The following is a 19,546-nucleotide window of genomic DNA, read 5'->3' as shown; positions in this document are numbered from 1 at the left end:
GCCGCTGAGCTGCCAACAGGTAGCAGGATGGCTCAGCTAAAAAAAAAAAATTGAACTAATTTGTTCCAGGCAGATATGAAGAAATTTTTGGCTTTAAAAAAAAAAAAAAAAAAAGCATGAAAAGGGGGCAGCCCCACTCTCCCGGGGGACACAGAGGCACCAGTGATCACGCGTTCTAGGAGAGAAAGACAGAAGGCTGGAGCCTGGAGGGTGCCGGCCTCTCTGTCCTGCCATGGCCAATGGCCACGGCGTGGGCCCGCCCAGTATATTTTCTGTCAGGATGTTCAGGCTCAGGGGCGCCTTTGTCTCGTCGTGGCATTCCTTCACCCCTCCCTCACCTCCACCCGACACAGACACCATCAGCAGACACACCAGTGTGGGGACACGTCCGCAGTACTAACAGCCAGGCCATGGCCAAGCAGAATCGGTGATAACATGAACAGCCGGCACCGGGCTCACCGTGCACAACCCCATGGACTCCTCACAGTAACCGATGGTGCCAATACTGCTCTTCTCCTTTGGGAGAGGTGGGGAAACTGAGGCCGGGTGCTTAATGTGCCCGAAGGCAGGGACAGTGAGCGGCAGAGCCAGAAGACACGTCTGTCCGACTCCAGGGCCAAACGTTCTAATCACATGGTTGTCCAGTTTCTGGAATATGTGGACCCCCACGTGCTCCACGCCCCCCGACCTTCTGACCCCTCACCTCACCCTTGGCTTCCCTCGGCCTCCATCCTATACTACTTGCCCCAGCCAGACCTGGGCCCCGTGGGACAGCAGCTATCCGACTCCCTACTCCACAGTCCAGTGTTTCCACCCGGCTGCCTGCCATCCCCACCAGGATCTGCTCCCTCCCAGGTGGTGGAGACAGTGCCTGAAAAGCCACCGTCCCCACAGTCCCTGCAGCCGCGCTCCAAACGAGAACCAGCTGCTCCTGGTTATAAAGACCAGAGCAGGAAGGGGCCCACATGAGAGGAACATTCACCAGCTCCTTCCCGGAGGGGCCCACAGCAAGCCCGGTGTCACCCCCCACCCCACTCCCCACCTCGCCTCACCAGCCTCCAGAGCCCAGGATTCAGGAGACCCCACGATTTCCTCCCTTGGCCCACAGCTGGTCCTCAGCCCCCAACAACAGCTCACAGGGGTCAATCTTAGGGACCCCTCCTCCCGTCTTCGTGCCTCCGAATTCCAGCCCAGCTCCCATCTCTTCCCAGTGGACAGCACTTCCTTCCGCAGACCAGGGCCTGGTGGGGGCTGAGTGGGTGGGTGGCCAGGGGAGCGTGTGACCTTAAGGCTGGGAGTGGGAGGAAGCACGGGGGACCCTGTCCCTGAAACCTGCTGCCTGAACTACCGGTGCCCCAGACGTGGCACTTCTGGGGGACCCTCTCCAAGCCCTAGGCACACCTCCCTCTTGGTGGACAGAGGGCACAAAATCCCGGGTTGCAAAGCAGAGCCATCGCAGAGGCCCAGCAGGGCCTGGAAATGTCCTCAGACGTAGGAGCTGTACGGATTTGAGGAGCTGGGATGTCGTCTCGCACCCTGTCGCAGGGACATGCCGGCTGCTCAGCTCTGTTGCCACACAGGCCTGTAGGCCCAGGGTGGCCAGAGCTTCGGACTTCAAGAGAGCCTGGAAATCTGGATTGTTTTATATGTCGTCTCCAGGTTTTTAGATGCCGGCACAAACAAAGCAAAACAAGCCTTTAAAAACACCATGCAGGCACACAAAAATCACATCCATAGGCTGCATTCGGCCTGGGGTGCTCACCTACGCCCTCAAGGGCGGCCGGGTCCTGAGCTAGCGCTAGGACCCCATCTTGGTGCAGGTCTGCCTCTCCACGGGCAGCTGTGCACCAAGACAATTGCAAAGGGCGAACCGATGGTTCTAAAGAAGCCCAGATGCCCCCAGGAGAGGCCGGTGCCTGTGAGACTGGCCGGAACGTCCAGAATGGTGTCCACGTGGTTCCCAGGTCTAACCTTGCCTCGAGAGCACTATGCAAACTGTCCCCAAATGGTGGCTCCTCTCTGTCTGTGGGCGCCCTAGAGGAGAGGTCCACGCCCCACCCCCCTCAATGCAGACCTTTCCAGGTGTCCTTACTGTTCCAGGGACTGAGCTGGAGAACAGGAACTAAGTGGGGGACAGCCTTTCCCAGGTTTACCCGGGAGGATAAGACCCCGACTCACGATTTAACACCCTGCACCAAAGCATCTCCGTCCAGAGGTGGCGAAGAGCTGGAGCCAGCCCGACACGCACAGATCCCTGCTGAATGACATGGCCCCACCCTGAACACCACTCCTTCCCCTGGACGGCTTCCCAGCTCACCCGCCACCACCCTGCCCTATGTTACCTGTGCGTATCGTCCATCTACCTGGGCAGGTACTGCCCAGCATCACACAGCCTCTTAGTCCTATGCTCCACCATCAGGATGGTGACCGCTCAGCGAACGTCAGGGTGGTTCGGGTGGTTCTTGATGGTCCTATGCCATCCACCCAAATAAGCACGCCTCCTCCTCTGAGGCCCCTCAAAGCCAGGCTCACTCGGGCTCCTCCCAAAGCCTGCCCTGGGCCCCGAAGTTCACACCATTCCCTCCCCATGTCATCCAGGTCCCTCAGGACTTCAGGGGGGGTGTTTGGGGACAGAGCCCGACATCCTCCCTGCATTACACCACGAGCCAGCTCTCTATGTGCTTCTTTATAGAACTTAAAGGCTGGTTTGTAACTGTGGGCACGGAGCCCTGGGGCACCCCGAGAGAAGGAACCTCCAGAGCAGGGAGGCACCGGGTCTTCACCCCCATTTCAGCCTGAGAAGCTCCATTTTCCTCTAAGTCTGTAGTGGGTTGAATAGTGTCCCCCCAACAGATATGTCCACATCCTAACCCCCAGAACCTGCGCATGTGACCTTACTTGGAAATAAGATCTATGCAGATGTGGTTAAGGTCAGGATTTGCAATGAGATTATCCCAGATTTAGGATGGGGGTCTAAATCCTGTAAGTGCCCTTATAAGAGATTGGAGGAGGGGGGCGGGGATGTGAGAGGCAGACTCACAGAGAGGCCATGTGAAGCCAGGGGCAGAGGCTGCAGTGATGCGACCCCAAGCCACAGAACGCCTGGGGCCGCCAGAAGCTACAAGGGACAAGGAAAGATTCTTCCCTTGATCTTTAGGAGAGCGCATGACCCTGCTGAAACCTTGATTATGGACTTTTGGTCTCCAGACAGTGAGAGAATCAATTTCTGTTGTTTCAGCCACACAGTTTGTGGTGATCTGTTATGGCAGGCCCAGGAAATTAACACAGGGACCGTCAGAAGAACGAGACCTCTGGGCTACAAGACCGTCAGGGGCCCTTCCCTTGGTGGGCACCTTGCTCCACATCCCAGCCCCTATCCAGCCTCAACCACACTCAACCAACAGCCAACGGAGGGACCAACAGAGGCATGGCCGGCGACTCCAGAGCTGCTGTGCCCAGGGACCCAGCGGGGGAAGAGCTGCCTCCTTTTTCCTTTCCTGGACTCACACAAAACCTCAGATGGCTGGAAAAGTCGCCAGGGAAATAACACTACCCTAGATTTACACCAGAACATCTTTTAAGGCAGGTTTTTTGCAAGGGACACCCCATACACAGCTGCCTCCCCACGGAGGATGTCGTGACACGACAAGAACCCAACTGCGAAAAATTAGGAGCTCGCTTGTCACAAAGCTGGCAGGATAGGGTCCTCCAGCATCTCCTCCCCCATCGGGGTCCTGCGAAAACACGCACAGCCATCCTTCTTGGAAACCCACCCCCCACCTTCTTCACGGGCGACGGTGTAATCTACTCACATTTCCTCAACCCCCTACCCCGTGGAGGCAGAGGCAGCCAAGGGGTGTCCACATGCGGCCACAGAAGCCAGCAAGAGTGATCGTGAGCTTGTGGTTTTGCAGATTTGGGACACCTCTGTGACATCAGATCTGATGACCGACTGGGCAGTGCAGTGGGGTGAGGGACTGGCTGCCTCCCCTTTTGTCTGCAGGATATTAATGCAGCTAGAAGGCATGCAAGAGATCCTGGATGGACAAACTGGGTTCCCACGGAGCACCAGACAAATCACGGCCCCACTGCCACCCCTATAAGGCAGGAGGTACCCACCTCTGCTTACACGGCTTCCATAACAAGGATGCCCCCCAAAGCCAGGTGCAAACCTCCCCTATTCCCCAAACCCTTCCCCAACATGCACCAAGAGCCCAGAGGCCACGCCTGGAAATTTATCCCAAGGATATTATCAGAAGAACAGAAAGATTTATTGTATGAGGGTATTTGCATCAGCCATTAAAACAGCAAACGCTGGAAACAATTAGGCTTTCCAAGATTTTCTACACCCGTATGCAGAAGTCCTATGCAGTCATCAAGTTCAGAAGACAAGAAATGCTGAGAGTATGAAGTAAAACTAGCAGACTACATGACGTATGTATGCAAAGATTTTATCTCACACAGACATGCAGCGTGCATGCATGCACGCACGCGGAAAACGGCTGTCTGGATGGAATTACGGTGGGTGTTTTTCTCCAGGAGACGCTCCTGCCTTTTCGCAACACGCTACACGAAATGTGGGCCACTTAATATTTTCAGGGGATAAAAAACCATCAACACTTTTTAAAAACAAACCTGGTGAGAAGAAGTGGGGGCTGTGGATACCTGTAGGTGCCGCCCAGCCCTTCCCCAAAGCCCAGCCCCCTCCAGTCCATGGAACACCTACAATCCCAGCTGCAAGCCTGTCTGCCCCGCCCATGGGGGGGGGTCGAAGGAGGAGCAGCTGGGATCTGGGGCTGTTTAAGGAGGAATGTGCCTGCGCACAAGGGGCCAATTGTGAAGGCCTCTGCTCTGACCGCAGGCCGCCAGCAAACCTCTCCCCACTCCCCAAACACTTCCTGGTGCACACAGGGGGCCTGGGGAGGGGATGCTGGGTGAGCCGCAAGAGTCCAGCTCCAGCCTGAGACAAATGTCATGCGAGGAAATGCGAGAGACAAGGTCAGGGCAAACCCATGCGTCGCCTCCACGGGAGGGGGCGATGTGGCCACTGCCCAGCACAGGTCCAATTCCAGCTCAGGCTCCAGGAAGGCCAGCCCTGGTCACACTGAGTCCCTTCCGGGCAGCAGATTCTGTCCCCGAAGAAACAGTGGCCACTCAGGAACCAGGGCCAGGGGCCCAGGCAACCCAGAGGGATGGTGTCAGGCTCCCTGCCCTGAGCCTGCAGCAGCCCCACCCACAGGTGACTGCAGGCCACTGGAGCAAGGCCAGGAGCGTGTGTGACCACTGGGGTCCGCGGGATGGACGCAGGGCATAGTTCTCGCTGTCCTGTGAGCACGGGTCTTGGCACAGACCCCGGTTCTGAGTGGTGGGGGTTGGCAGGGCCTCCGGTGGGGGGAAGGCAGAGCGGGTGTGGCTGTGGGGCAGGGAGCAGTACAGCATGGAAGACAGACAAGGAACCAGGTGGTGCCCGTGCAGCAATTACAGCTGTTGGCGTAGCTACCACCTGTGCGTGTGTACCCATGGGTACGTGGTCACCACCACCCACAGGTGGCCAAGGCTGCAGGTGCCCTGCCTGTGTCCACCACACCCATGGCCAGTTTCTGCCCCTCTGCCAGAGGGCCTCTCCTGGTGGCCACCTGGTGCCCCAGAAGGGAAGACGGGGAGGGGTCACCCTGCTCCCTGTACCAGCAGCTCTTAGGCAATAACTGGAGGGTAAACACACCAACCCCCACCCCAGGCGGGGCAGCTCTGGGGATGGTGGTGCAGAGCCCCCAGCACCCGCAGTGAGGCTGAGCTCCAGCCCACAGACCTAACATGCTTGGAGATGCACCTTACAGGCCACCACCCACCTCTCCCTCAGGGATGACTGGGGTCACCCTGCACTTGAATCCTTGTCTCAGGAGCTGCCTCTGGGGACTCCGTGGAGGACGGGATGGCTAAGGGGGCAGGCGGGGAACACAGAGGAGGATGCAGGTGGCAAAGTGGAGGAGGGGTGTCCTCAGGAAGCAAAACAGTCCAAAAGGAAGTCGGAAAGCAGCAGTGTCAGCGTGAGCCGCGGGCCCTGGCGTCCCACAGAGCAGCACGTTTGTTTATCAACAAAAGGCCACGTCCAAATAAAGGAAGAGACTGCTCCCCAAGTCAGGCTTGGCCTGGCTGGGCCACAGGGCTGGACGCAGCCTAAGAACCGTGTCCAGTGCCAACCCCATTCTGCCCCAGGCTCCACCTCAGGGTCTGGGACCAGTGTAGTGACCAAGGGCAGTTGGCTGCCCTGGGCTTATCTGCCCACATGGCCGGCTGAAGGTGGCCTTGGGATGTGGGCAGCGTGCACGTCTGACCCTCCCATCTGACGCAGGCCAGCATTTCAACACTTGGCAGTCTCACCAAGTGTCTGGCCTATGCCCCCGGAAAAGGGCGAACCAGCTGACCCATTTCCGCTTATCCCCAGGGGAGTGCGCAGGGGGACCCAATAGTGTCCCTTAGACTCCCCAGAGGGTCTCTACGCCCAGAGAAGGCCACCCCCCAACACACACATTTATTTTGATGACTGCCTTTCTTTGCGTGTTAGGAGGAATGGCTTTGTCTCTGGTGCCCCAGGCCTGGGAGACGTGGGCACTCCAGGGTCCTCCCAGCTCATCACAGCCCCCACCTGGGAGGCCTGCGGGCTCTGGAACAGCGATGTGAGAACTAGCAGGTCTGAATGCCTGCTGGTTGGGGTTGGGTTTCCCAGCCGGGGCCAACAGAAACAAACAAGCCCTGTCCCTCCTTTCCAGGCTGCAGAAGTAGCTGTGCCACTGTGGCAGGGGACCCGCCATACAGCCTACAGGGCACAGCCTTCCCTGCCAGTGACATTTTCAGGCACAAAAAGAGTGCAAAGGCCGGAAGTGGCGTGCGAGTCATCCCCGGCCCCTCCACGCGGGGCAAGACCTCCAGCTCCGGGCAGGGAGCCCAGAGCAGCTGCGGTCAACAGCTGGCCCTCGGGATCCCAGACCTTCTCTCCTTCCCCAAGTTCATGATGTTCCTTTCTCTCTGGTAAAAGTTCTCTAGGAACCTGGCAAGTGAGGACCCAGGCAGAACCAGCCCCAGCTCCCAACCAACCCTCCTAGTCACAGGAGCCATGCAGTCTAGTCCCCTCAGAATGGGACAGAATGTCCTACCCAATGCTTTTCCAACGGCTTCCAGATTCTGCTCTGCTGTCTGCAGGACGACGGTCGGAGAGCCCAACGGGGACATCCCAGCTCACACCTGCTAGCCCGCTGTCATTATTCAGGGCACCCTTTTCACTCCCAAGTGTCCCAACGGGGGCAATATCTGGTCACCAGACCTCTGAAAGGTTCATTACTGGTGTTCGCCCCTCCCCCCACCAGAGAAGGGTCTTGGGGTGATGGCTCCAGGGATAGGGGAGCTGCTTCAGAGCCGAGACACTGGCAGCATCACGGGACGTAGCAGCTTCTGCTTCAAGAAATCTCTCTGCACAGCGTACAAATGGGGCCTCGATCATGATAAACGCTGAGGCCTCTTCTTCGAAAGCCCCAGAGGGCAACCTCACCCAGATGGCGGCCTCTGTGCTTGCCCCCACCGCCTGCCCTGCGCCCTGGGCTCTGGCGTCCAGGCACACTTTAAAAGTCACCCTAAAAGGCTGGGCTTCCTTTCCTCTTGACTAAATTAAAGTGATAGGAACATGAGGACATTTGGAACGTTCTGTTGCAAACAGACTTGTCTTGTCGTTCCCATCCCCCCCCCTTCCCGTCGCTTAAACTGGCTGTTGGCTCTCTCCACTAAGAGACAAGGCAAAGGGCTGGAGGCTCGGCAGGCGCCAGCTTCGCAGTTGCAGGTTACGTGGGGGAGGGGTTTTCTGAGCCAGAGTAGGAGGCCTGGACCTCTCCCTGAAAGGCCCCGGGGGAGGGGACAGGTGACCTTTCAGGCCTCCACAGGTGAAAGGTCCCCTGATAAATGGCAGCCCCTGGGAGGTGACTGACTTCAAAAGCTGAGATCACAGGCCCAGCTCAAGGGCCTCAAAGGTTCCGGCCCCTCCCCCCACAGACGTCCCCACTGCCTTCTCCCCTCATTCCAGCCCCTCCCTCCAACCGTCCAGCGCTCCCCCAAACACACCTTTTCCCAAATCAGCAGGCCCTGTGGGTGCTACTCCTTGAGAGCCCCCCCCCCGCCTCCCCATGGAGCAAGGATCATGCAAACACTCTGGGCTCCTGCAGACCAGGACCCGAGACCCTCAGGAACGCTCAGACCAGGACCCGAGACCCTCAGGAAGGCTCCGGCCAGGACTGTGGTTGCGCGACAGGCCAGCTTCCTGATGGAGCTGCTCTCCCTTCTCTGTTCTCTTCTCAGCCCAGCGACATGGCTGGTGCTGCTCCCATCTGCCCGGCCAGAGGAACCACCCCTCATTCTTTACCCCACTGACCACTGGGGGAAACGGTAAAAGCACTTAAAATATGCAAAGAAATCTAACTCCAGGGGCCAGTTGGCCCAGATGAGTCGTCCATTCTTCACACGCCCGCAGAAGGAGGCCAGGGGGACAGATGGGGCTGCGTGGTGGCCTGGGGGCAGGCAGCAGGCAGGCGCTGCCCAGGCCAGTTTGATCTTTGGCCTAATTACAGGGGACAGTGACCCCGGGGGAGCAGAGTTCAGGCCCCGGTCCAGCTGTGCCCCAGGCCTCGAGGAATGTGGTGGCGGGGTCATAACAGCAGGACCCAAAACTTGCCACACTGGGCCGGGTGAGCGGGCGCAGCCTTGGTGACCACTAAGCCGTGCACGCATCGAGACGGACTTGCGGTCTGGGTTCTGTGACCCTGAGGGTGGAGTGGACCTGGTCTCTGTCCTCAAAGACATGAGGGGTTTGGCAAAGAAGCGGGGACACAGAAAACCAAAAAGGGGGAGCTGGGTTTGTTGTGTGGGAGAGGCCACAGCTGGACACTGAGAAGATTCCAGAAGGGGTCCCAGAGAGCAGTAACCTCCGCCAGAGGGACCGCCCAGCTGTTCCAAAGAGCCCGGGGTGGGGGCTGAGAGGGCTCCTCCTGCGCCAGGCCTTCCTGGGTTCTTTCTCACCGGGGACGGCAAGCTCTCGGCAAACTCCACACCCCATCTAGAACTTGAAAAGACCCTGGGAACCTAAATCAAGCCAGACATGTCCTTGTGCGTCCTTCACCCTGAGAGCCACACACAGAGTGTGGGGTTCCCACACTCAGGCCCGGATGAGCTTCCCAGAGCCACATGGGGCTAAGGGTGTGTGTGGGGGTGGGGGGGGAAGGGGACAGGGGAGCCACTTAGAAGTGCAGGGGTGGGTCTCTGCCTCTGAGGGAAGGTAAGCTCTGGAAGAGGGACCCGGCAGTGCCACACCCTCCAGGGTCCCAGGGGTCAGACAGACTCGGGAGGTGGCTGCACTCTGTCCACAGCAATGACGGGCATTCAGCTCTGGGCCCTGCTCACACGCTCACCTAGAGAAAGCCACAGGGACACTGCCCCTGGCCTGGACCCTGGTGAGGATGCCGGAGGGGGCAGGCATAGGGGGAGCGGTCTTGGCACATGGACCGGCCCACCTGGTCCACTCCATGCTCAGGCCTCCTCCCGGGCTACAGCGCTCAGAAGACCTGGGGGGGGCGGCCAACCGTCGCTCAAAGTCACACCATTAGGGACATCCAAGCCTGGTCTCCCCACCCCATCCAGTGCCCATCCACTCACCCCAAGTCTGGACCATTCTGCTCTGCCCAAGGCAGACCACTGCAGTGAGCTGAAGAGTGGCCCCCAAAAGCTATGTCCCTGTCCTACCCCCAGAAGCTGTGAATGTGACGTTATCTAGAAACAGGGTTTTGCAGATGTGATTAAGAATCTGGCGGGCCGGCTGAGTGGCTCAGTTGGCTTAAGAGCGCAAGCTCTGAGCAACAGGGCTGCCGGTTAGATTCCCACATGGGCCAGTGACGCTGCACCCAAGCTGAGCTGTCGCTGAGCTGCCTGGCTCAGCTGGTGTAACAACAAGATTGCCTGTTTGATGGTGGGCTACGCCTACCCACAAATAAGACTGAACTCAGCACCTTGAGTTGAGCTGCCACTTGGATGGCTCAGTGGATAGAGTGTGCGCTCTTAACAACAAGGCTGCTGGTTCGACTCCCGCATGGGATGGTGGCTACGCCCACCCTCAACTATGATTGAACACAGCACCTTGAGCTTAGAGGCCACGAGCTGCCGACGGGAAGCCAGATGGCGACTGGCGCCCTCCACAATGAAGATTGAAGAACAACTTGGCTGGTCCCCTTCCCCAAATTCCCCAACACTGTTCCCCTCCCCCAACCCCCCAATAAAATCTTTTAAAAAATAATCTGGTGATTGTCCTAGGTTTAGAATGTGTCCTAAATCCAATGTGTCCTTATATGAGAGAGAGGAGAAGACGTGGACACACACAGAGAAGGCCACACGGACACAAGGGCAGAGATTGCAGCCACGTGTCACAGCCAAACAACGCCAAAGACTGCCCGGAGCCCCCAGACGCCGAGGGGGGGGCATGGGGTACACTTCCCCTCAGAGCCGCCAGAAGGAACAACTCTGCCCACACCCTCATTTTGGACTTCCAGCGTGTTGCAGGGGTCCAGTTGGTGGCACTTCGTCGCAGCGGCCCGGGAAACCCTGCACTCACTGACTCCCTGCCTGCTAAGCTCTGCCCCTCCCAATCCTAACCCCTCTCTGCCCGGCCCTCTGGGCTGATCACACACACTGGTTCTGCTCCTGTGCTCTGCCTTCCAGCGCCCCACCCCCATCACGGCTTCTAGGCATGTTCCTCTTTCTAGGTTTGTTCTTTGAGCCTCAGAGTGTTCATCTACCCCAGACCACAGTTTTCGGGGGGAAAAACCTCCCGAAGGACAGAACAGACCCCTCCTCTGGCAGGGCGGGCACTGTGCCCCAGCACCCTCCGAGGGTGACGCCTTCACTGGGCCCCTCTGCCCGCTGTTCATCCCAAGAGGAGAAGGGCCTCTGGGGCAGGCAGTGCGTGGCCCTCAGCCACCTGCCTGCCAGGCTTCAGGTGGACGGATAAACTACCCTCGCCAGGACCATACCCCATCAACAGACAATCCCTCAATTCTGCTGACAGCCTGGAGGAGGAGGAAAAATGAAAGAAAGTGGTTTACAGGGAACTTCAAACCCTACGTGCCAGGGCTCCTGGAAGACTCATGCAACCCCCACTGCCCAGTGCTGCCAACTCAGCCCCCTAACCTCTGACCTGCCAGCTGTGGGCCACACGGGCCCAGGCTGCCAGCCTCCACCTCCTGGCTCCCACCTGTGAGGCCCCAGGCAGCCCCTCCTCTCGGCCACCAGTTGCAGGGGGCCCAGGAGAGAACCAAACCCCACCTACCCAGAAACCACCCAGCATCCACCGCACCAGCAGAGACCCCACCCACCCACCTAGCCTGAAACCCCCTCTGCAAGAAGCCGGCAGGAGAGAAAAAGCCCGCAGGGAATGAATGGGGTTGCAGGCAGGAGTCCTTCTTTTCATAACTAAAAATGGAGAATTTTCGCCAAGTTGTCCTCAGCGTAACTGCTCAGTGTGGGAGGGTTGGGGGAGCTCTTTGGACAGCCCAGGGCCCAGGGGGCAGCTGGGGAGAGGCACAGAGTTGTCACAAGTGCCGTCTACGCCCCACCCAAGCCCGGCAGATGACCCCTCTGGCCTCGGCTTCCTGGTGAAGTACAGGAAGGGCTGGACTGAAAGGTCCCTTCCAGCTTGGACCTGTATGACCCCTTGAGGGACATTCTGAGATCTGCCACCAGCTCCAAAGGACTCAAGCTACTCCTGAACCAAAGAGGTCCCCCAATTGCAACACTTGGCAGAGCTGGAGGAGCCTGGCCGGGGGGAACAGGGAGGGCCAGCCCACCTCCCGTCCTGAGTAGAGGCCAAGAACCTCAGCTCTGGCCACATGCCTCTGTGGCCAAAAATGCAGCTGCCAGCAGTGCCTGCAGGGGTGGCTCCCTGTGACCTGCACCTTTGGTGGGAGCTGCCTTCCCTCCACTCGGCACTGCAATCCGGGGCTGGAAAGGCCAGCAGGGGCCTGGGAGCCCCGGCTCTGCCACCATCAGCGAGGGGACTCGTCACCTTCCAGGTCTCTCGAACTGGGGTGGGAGATTGGGCTGGGTAAGTTGTTTTTCTTTTTGAAAATGAACTTTTACAAATAGTATTGTTTATTCTTTTCCTGACTACAAAAAACAATTTATGTGCAATGCAGAAAATTTGCAAAACACAGAGAAAGCGAAGGGAAAAAAAACCATCTATAAACCCAGGACCCAGATAAGACATCAATATTTTGGCAAACGTCCTTCCCATCATCCTCTTCCTGGGCATAAGCACCCACATTTTTAAGAGCAGTCTCAGGCAGGGACGGCTCAAATCGCTCGCTACGCATCCTCTAAATTCCTTGTGGTTCTAAAGTTCTGCTTCCACATCAGTCTCAGCTCTGACTGTTGATTGGAATCGTTTCTGGGGCTTATTAAAAAGTAGGCTGCTAGTCCCCGCCTCCTGGAGGGCTGGGTGGCCCGGCACCCCAGGGTGGGGTGTGTGTCAGGGGCAGGCAGGTGAGGACTTCTGCCTTCGGTGGGCTCACATCCTCCCCACCACCACGCTCTCCCGAGGGTCCTACAAGAAGAAACCCCTGAGCACCAACCCTCCCAGGGGCAGCCCTGGCCAGGCACCTTGGCGCCCTGCCCACCCGAGGGTCACCCAAGGCTGATGTCCAGCCTCAGCCACCACCGCGCAGCTCCCGGGTCGGTCACACACCCAAAGGACACACTGGACACTGCTGGGTGTGGAGGCCATGTGGCAAGGGGGCGTATCGGTCACGAGGCCCCCAAACCTGCCCGAGGCCCACTCCTTAGACGGAGAAGGTCCAAGCAGCCCAGGCTTCCACGGCAGAACACCGTTTCACGCATCTGCCACAAGAAACGCTGGCAGGACAGCCGCGCACTGGCATCCAGGACCCAAGCTAGGAGCCGGCCAGCCTCCTGCCTCCACTGGGACCTCCTGCTCATCCCGAAAGACCATCACCTCCTGAGGGCAGCAGCAAGGCTTGTTCCTCTGTGTCCCTGCTAGGGACGGAAGGTCTGGGTCCCCCCAAATTCCCATGCTGAAATCTAATCTCTGACGTGATGGTGCTCGGAGGCAGGGCCTCTGGGAGGGTGATCAGGACATGAGGGTGGGGTCCTCACGGGTGGGATCAGCGCCCTTCTACACGAGAGCCTTCTGCCCTGCGAGGACGCAGCAAGAGAGAAGACGTCTTCCATGAACCGGGAAGTGGGGCCTCAGCAGATACCTAAGCCGCCGGGGCCTTCATCTTGGAATCTCAGCCTCCAGCACCGTGAGAAATACATATCTGCAGTTTAATCCCCACCCCCATCTGTGGTATCTTGGTAGCAGCCTGAACACAGTAAGAGAGTCCGCCCTCCTCTAGGGCCTTGGCCGCTGCCTGGCATCTCCTATCGGCGTTTGTTGCTTTGAATTTTTAACCATCAACGCTTATTGAGGGCTTATCATAGGCCAGATACTACCCTCAGGGCTTTGTTCCATTACCTCGTTCAATTCTCAGGACCACCTGAAGCCAGTGATTGCCCCCTTGTCCCCAGTTTACAGGTGGGAAACCGAGGCAGGGGCTCACGACTTGGCAGTGTGGGCAAGGTGAAGCCAGATGTAAGCCAGCATGCTAAACCAGCCCCTGAAAGCAAGACTGAACAGCACAGCACTCCCCAAGCCTCCAGCTGCCCTGCAAGGTGGACGCTGCCATTTGTTTTGCAAACGTGGTCACTGAGCTCAAGAGCGGTGAGGCTGGGGTTGGAGCAGAGGCAGCCCCCACCGGACCCCAGGTTTGCACCCCCAGCTGTTCCCACCTACCACCAACAAGTAGATTTTCCATCATGGCCTGGCAGGGGGCGCCAAGGAGGGCCAGGGGGCAGGTTTCAGCACTAGGGAGTGAAGGATGGATGCAGACATGAGGTCAGGAGGACCTGAGTCTGCCTTCCAGTGTGGCCTCGCGACAGCTGTGACCTGAGGGAGCCTCAGCGGCCTATCCAACTTGCTGGGCTCATGCACTAAATGCCCAGCCCAGTGCCTGGCACATAGCGCGTGCTCAATAAAGGAGATGGCTACGAAAAATAACAAGAACCAGCTCTCCTGGTCATAGGAAGTGCCTGCGAGCAAAGGGGGAACAGCTGGAGGGGCCTGGACTTGGGTCAGAGAAAAAGAATGCAGCGGGGAGGGAAGGAGAGAGGCCAGGGCCTGACAGCTGGCTCCAGGCAGCTGTTTGCAGGAGGCTGGCTTCATCATTTAAATATTAGGAAAGATGTAAATATCTGCGTTCCCCCTATCCCAGCCTCACTGTGGCTGCAGCCAGAGCAGGGAAGGGTTTCCTCCCTCACCAGGGTCCCCACATGCCCCTATCTGCCCCAACACTGGGGGTTTGGCGGGGAGCGCAGAGAGCAAGCCAGGACGCAGGGGACCCAGCTCAGCCTCCCCACGCTTAGCTGCACCAGGCCTGCAAAGGTGCTCATGAGAGACCACCTTTCCCATCTCACCCCCAAGGGGCCCCATGCCTGCCAAGGGTTTCTTTTGTAGTTTAGCAAAAAAACGCAAAGCAGCCCTTTCTGAGGTTTGCTGATGGGGGCCAGGGTTCCAGCAGCCACTCGAAGCCTGCTCCACCCTCGCTAAGTTAACAAACCAGGCGCCTCTCACCCACCTGGGTTGTTCACCACCCCAGTCCCTCCCGGCTCTCCCAGCCTCCTGACCAGGAGGAAAGGAGGAGCCTGCATCCTCTTCACACCCCCACCTCCACGTGCAAACACAGCCCTCTCCCCCTACCTCCCGTCTCAGGGCCCAGGCTACCTGTGCCAGGTGTGGGCACAACAGAATCTCCCAAACAAACCACCAGTTGGTGGAAATTGCACGAGAAGCCAGACAGCATCGTCTGCCTGGAGACCCTGCCTGGTGAAGTCCTGCCCAGGAGTCTGGTTAGGTGTTCTTCCTCCTGGAAGTCCTCCTCAACCTACCCTTCTCGTGGGCTGAGGCCTGGACCCCCAGAACCTAAAACAGAGCTGGCCCCTAGCTGGTACCCACAGATTGCTGCTGAATAAATGAGCGAGCCAACTGCCTCTCCCCTGCAGTGGCCCTCCTCCTGGCCCAGGTTTGAGCACTTCATTTTGATCTGAAGGAGAAAAACCAAAACCCAGCTATTTTACAGAGCGTGCCTTCCCTGACACTGAACTGGGGACGCGGGACCGCAGAGGAAGGCCGGTTTGCTTTGGAGCCAGGAGGCCATGTATGCTTTTACTGTAGATACTATCGATCTCCAGGGGACACAAGGCAGGGCCTGGCCTCTCAGGCAAACTGCCCACCCACGTGGACAGGAGGGCCAACGGTGCCTGCTCAGAGCCGGCTTCCTGTACCCAGGGAGGGGGCCAGTGGGGTACAGAAGGAGCTCCTGCCTGGGAGAGCACGGAAATCTACCAGACTGCTGGCATTGGGGTCTTACCAGAAACACCTCCATCTTCCAGTGGGAGCCTGGGGGAGGGGAGGCCAGCAGAGGCTGGACCCAGGCCAGGCGCACTGCGGGGGACCTCTCTCTCTTCCCGCCAAAAGGAAGATGAGGTTGGTCCATCAGCTAACGTCCTCCAGGCAGAGAGGGGGCTGTCTGTGGCCCAGGTAGCTCCCTTCCTCACTCCCAGGGGGACCCTCAGCTGCAGCCTCCCACAAGGAGGGCTCCAGGTCCCCCAAGCTCTGCCCCAGGGGACAGCCATTAGAGCCAGCACTCCTGGAAGGGCAGGGGAAGGCTGTGGGTTTGGGAGGTAGAAAACTAGACACAGGATCATCGGAAAAGACCTGACAACAGCTGCCGAGAGCTCAGAGGGCTCCAGCCTCTCCTGTAAAGTTAAGAAACCGGGCACGGAGGGCTAAGCAGCTTGTTGAAGGGGAGAGAGGGGGAACCCAGCCCCCAGGAGCTCCCCACTGAGTCTGAGTAAAACCCAGGCCGCAAGACTGACCCAACTCCCTACCCCAACCTGACCTGAGGCACTGGGGGTACCCTTGCCCCATCTGTACCCAGGAAACAACCTTCGAACCACCCAGTGTGCCGGTCCCTCAGATGCTGCAGCCAGAGCAGGCGTGGAAGGCCCTGGGATGGGGGGAGGGGTCGCCTCACCTGCCGCCCTCCCCCACCTCACCTGGCTCTCCCAGGATGCTGTTCCACGTGTTTGAAGGCAGGGGCTCCTGGCCTTGGGGACAGGGACACAGGAGGCTCTAGGCCATGTGTGGGGAGGTCACATTAATGAGTTTAAGGCCAGGCCCCTTGGTTTTCTGGATTTTTCAACTCGGGCTGACATGGGCTTCCCCAGCTGAACCAGAGGCTGGGGGAGAGAAGGCTTGGGGACCGCAGGGGGCTCAGGCTCCCGGGAGGGGCTGCTGGAGACTCAGGGACATGGGAACAGGGTGAGAGGGACAAACACAAGGAAGAACGAGGCAGGTCAGAGCTTGATCCTGGGCTCCAGGCTCCCCTGTGGGCCCGGCTCCTGACAGAAGCGGGTGGGGGTGGAGGCTGGGGCTCCGCTCTCAGACAACACCCTCCACAGAAACAGAGGCGCTCCTCACGTCCCCCCATCTGCATTTCTGGACATTGGCAGCACTTTAAAAAAATGACAACAAACTTGAACTTTCTACAACGTCTCCTGGTCTCGGGTGAACATGCCCCCTGGGCTCTGTCGAGACCAAATTAAACAGCTTGAGCCCTGAAATGTCCCAGGCGCCAGGGGTGTCGAGGGGCCAATTGGGTCTGTTTGGCCAGAAAGATTACAAATCCTCAGGCTTCTGGGACTGTGTTCCAGAGAGTTCCGGACCATTCGGTCTCATAAGCAACTCAAGAGAACCTCCAAATTTGGGAAAAACTGAGAGGGTGTTGAAAGGAAAGCCACTGCTGGACTGTTTTTCCTCAGTGGCTTTGAAAGTACAGGAACTCGTTTCCTGGATGCGTTTCTGGGATGAAGCAAAAACCTGAAATCTCCTGGGGCCTCGACCTGTGATGCATCTCCCACCAGAGCCCCCAACCCCTACCCCACCCCACCATTCTGCACACACCGCAAGGTCAAGTCCTGCCCTAGGGGGTCCCCCAACCCAGAGGGGAGCACCTGGCCTGGCCAGGTAAGCAAGTAGGGACTCCGTCCTGGGCTTAGGGGCCAATGTGGATGGACCCCTTGAGCCTGGCCCCAGGTCCCCACTGCCAGCCTTGTGTTCCTGTCTGTACCCCAAGGACACTCTTCCAGCAGCAGGCAAGCCCCCACCAAGGGCATTCAGCTGGTGAAGCGGGGGGAGGGCTTGATCTCTGAATGTGGCCTCCCCCCACCTGTGGGCATACATGGAGGAAGAGGAGGCGGGGTCTCCGTTCTGTTCAGTCAGCACCAGGATATGAGGGGCTACAGCACTCAGAGGGGTGGGCTGAGGCCACAGTCACCCCGTGGAGAAGCCCCTGGCTCCTACAGGGCAAGCGCGCCATCTACACATTCCTATTTCCCTTGGTGGCACTCCACCATGAATGGGCCACCATGCCACTGCTCCCCACCAGCAAGACAGCCTTCTCCACAGATGTGGCCTCAGCTAGTGCCCACCATCCATGTGCCAGCGTCGTGCCTGCTGCTGACCCAGGGGCTCACACTTTGGTGGTTTGTTTGTCCAGGCAGGCCCTGGAGGCCCCCACCCTGTGCCCAAGCTCCCCATGTCCTCAAGGGCGGCGAGTGCAGACCTACCTGGCCCCCATAGCAAGAGAGAAACACCTGGCTCTCCCCACTGGTCAGAGATGGGACTGCTCTCCTAGCTGGGAGCCCGTCCAGCTCAGCACCACCAAGCACAATCAGGCCTCACCAAGGGCTACTGGACAAGGAGGCCGCCCCCACGAGCGGAGCCCCCACCCGGACACCGGCTCCAGGCCCCAGGCAGGTGGCCTGACCCATCACCTGTCTTTGCAGTCAAATCGTCTAGCATGTGCCCGTGTCACTATCTGACCTTGGCCCTTCAGGCAGGCCTCTAGTCCACCACCTGTGATGTTCTCGGGCAGAGGAGATGCCAGAGGGGACTGGATCAACCTCCCAAGTGGGGAAGCCCTGCAGCCCACACGACCCTGGCCTCCGCTGTGACAGGGAAAGCCGTGGCACCTCCAGGCAGAATGTCTGTCAGGCGAGGGCAGGGACTCCCGTGGCTTGGCCAGAAGCCTGGGTACCTCCCGGAATTCAGGACTCCCGGGCAGGCTTCGTGGGCACTCCAGCTCTGCAGTGCTGACCTCGCTGTCCACCCTCACCCCCCAGGGGGTCAGACAGGCCCTTGCCTGGGCCTTCGAACAATTTCCATCACCCGATGCCAACGGTAAGGCACCCACACCCACCCGCCCCTTGCAAATACCAGGCCCCATCCCAGCTCCAGCAGCAGCCGCCGTACTCCGTGCTGGGCAGCCCTCAGACAGAGGTGTCTATAACCCCACTCGACAGAGCGGGAAACTGGGGCTCAAGGACTAACACACCCTGCACCACACAGCTTTCAAGTGGCAGCGTAAGCTGGCCCTCCTGTGTCTTTCCAGATTGGCGCTCCACGGCATGGGGTGTCCGGTGCTTGTCCCCACCTCCCCGGCCCAGGTCTGATCCGCAGCCCAGCTGTGAAGCTGACGACAGAGGTGCTTCTGCCACCCGGGGCATGTGTGTTTGCCCTCCTCATAATCAGGATGGCGGGTATACCTGGTCCAACGCTCTGGACACCAAGGGCACCAGCCACTGCCTTGGGTGGCTTCTGTACCCGTAAGAGAGCCTCTTAGCTGCAGGGCCCGTGTCCCAGAGGTGTCTGGGCTCCCAGACGAGCAGGCACATCTGCATGGTCCCATCCGCTCAGGAAACCCTCTCTCTGCACCCACCCCCCTATCTCCCGTCCCGGCCCAGAGCCCGCTCAGAGGGTCCTCCAAGGAGACAGTGGAGGGTGCAGAGAGTAGACATCCCCCAGGCGAGAGAGCACAGCTCTGGGACCAGAGCGCCTGGTCTGGTTTCAACAAACTTTGTCAAGGACTCTTAGGATTCTTACGCTGCGTGCAAATCTGGTTACAGCAAACACTGCTGGCCGCGGAAAGTGGGCCAACAGCTGGCACTTAGGACGCCTTTTGTTACACAAAAACCTGAGTTGTAGCAGAGTTTGCGGTAACAGATTTGGCCTGCCTTCACTAAAGAACGGCCTGCCCAATGGCCCATGCCGCCACCGACCTGGAGCGAGATAAAGGAAGGGGTCGCCTCTCCTGCCACCCCTTCGCATGGACAGTGACGGGTGCCGAGGTCACCGAGGTCATTTCACGGTCCATTTGTGCTGAGAAAAGTGGGAAATGAAGCTCTGAAAATAACATCGGCAAAATGCTCGTCTTCCCCTCCGTGGGCAGAGGGTCTCCACAGAGCCCAAGACCATCCAGGAAGGGAGTGTAAAGGCAGGCGTCAGACGTTCGTGGTCATGGAAGACGCAGGCACCCTCGCAGTCCCGGGGCGAGGAGGGGCGGGG

General features: G+C 58.9%; 1 protein-coding gene across 3 annotated transcripts in view; it reads right to left on the bottom strand.

The window, feature by feature from the left end:
* Positions 1–19,546, bottom strand: part of SEPTIN9 (septin 9) — a 188,845-nt gene that overhangs the window by 83,088 nt on the left and 86,211 nt on the right. The gene's annotated exons all lie outside the window — the stretch shown is intronic.

Source organism: Hipposideros armiger, unplaced genomic scaffold, assembly GCF_001890085.2.
Source record: "Hipposideros armiger isolate ML-2016 unplaced genomic scaffold, ASM189008v1 scaffold_87, whole genome shotgun sequence".
NCBI classification, from domain to species: Eukaryota; Metazoa; Chordata; class Mammalia; order Chiroptera; family Hipposideridae; genus Hipposideros; species Hipposideros armiger.
The sequence above is the reverse complement of the archived record's forward strand: the minus strand, read 5'-3'. Positions and strand labels throughout refer to the sequence as shown.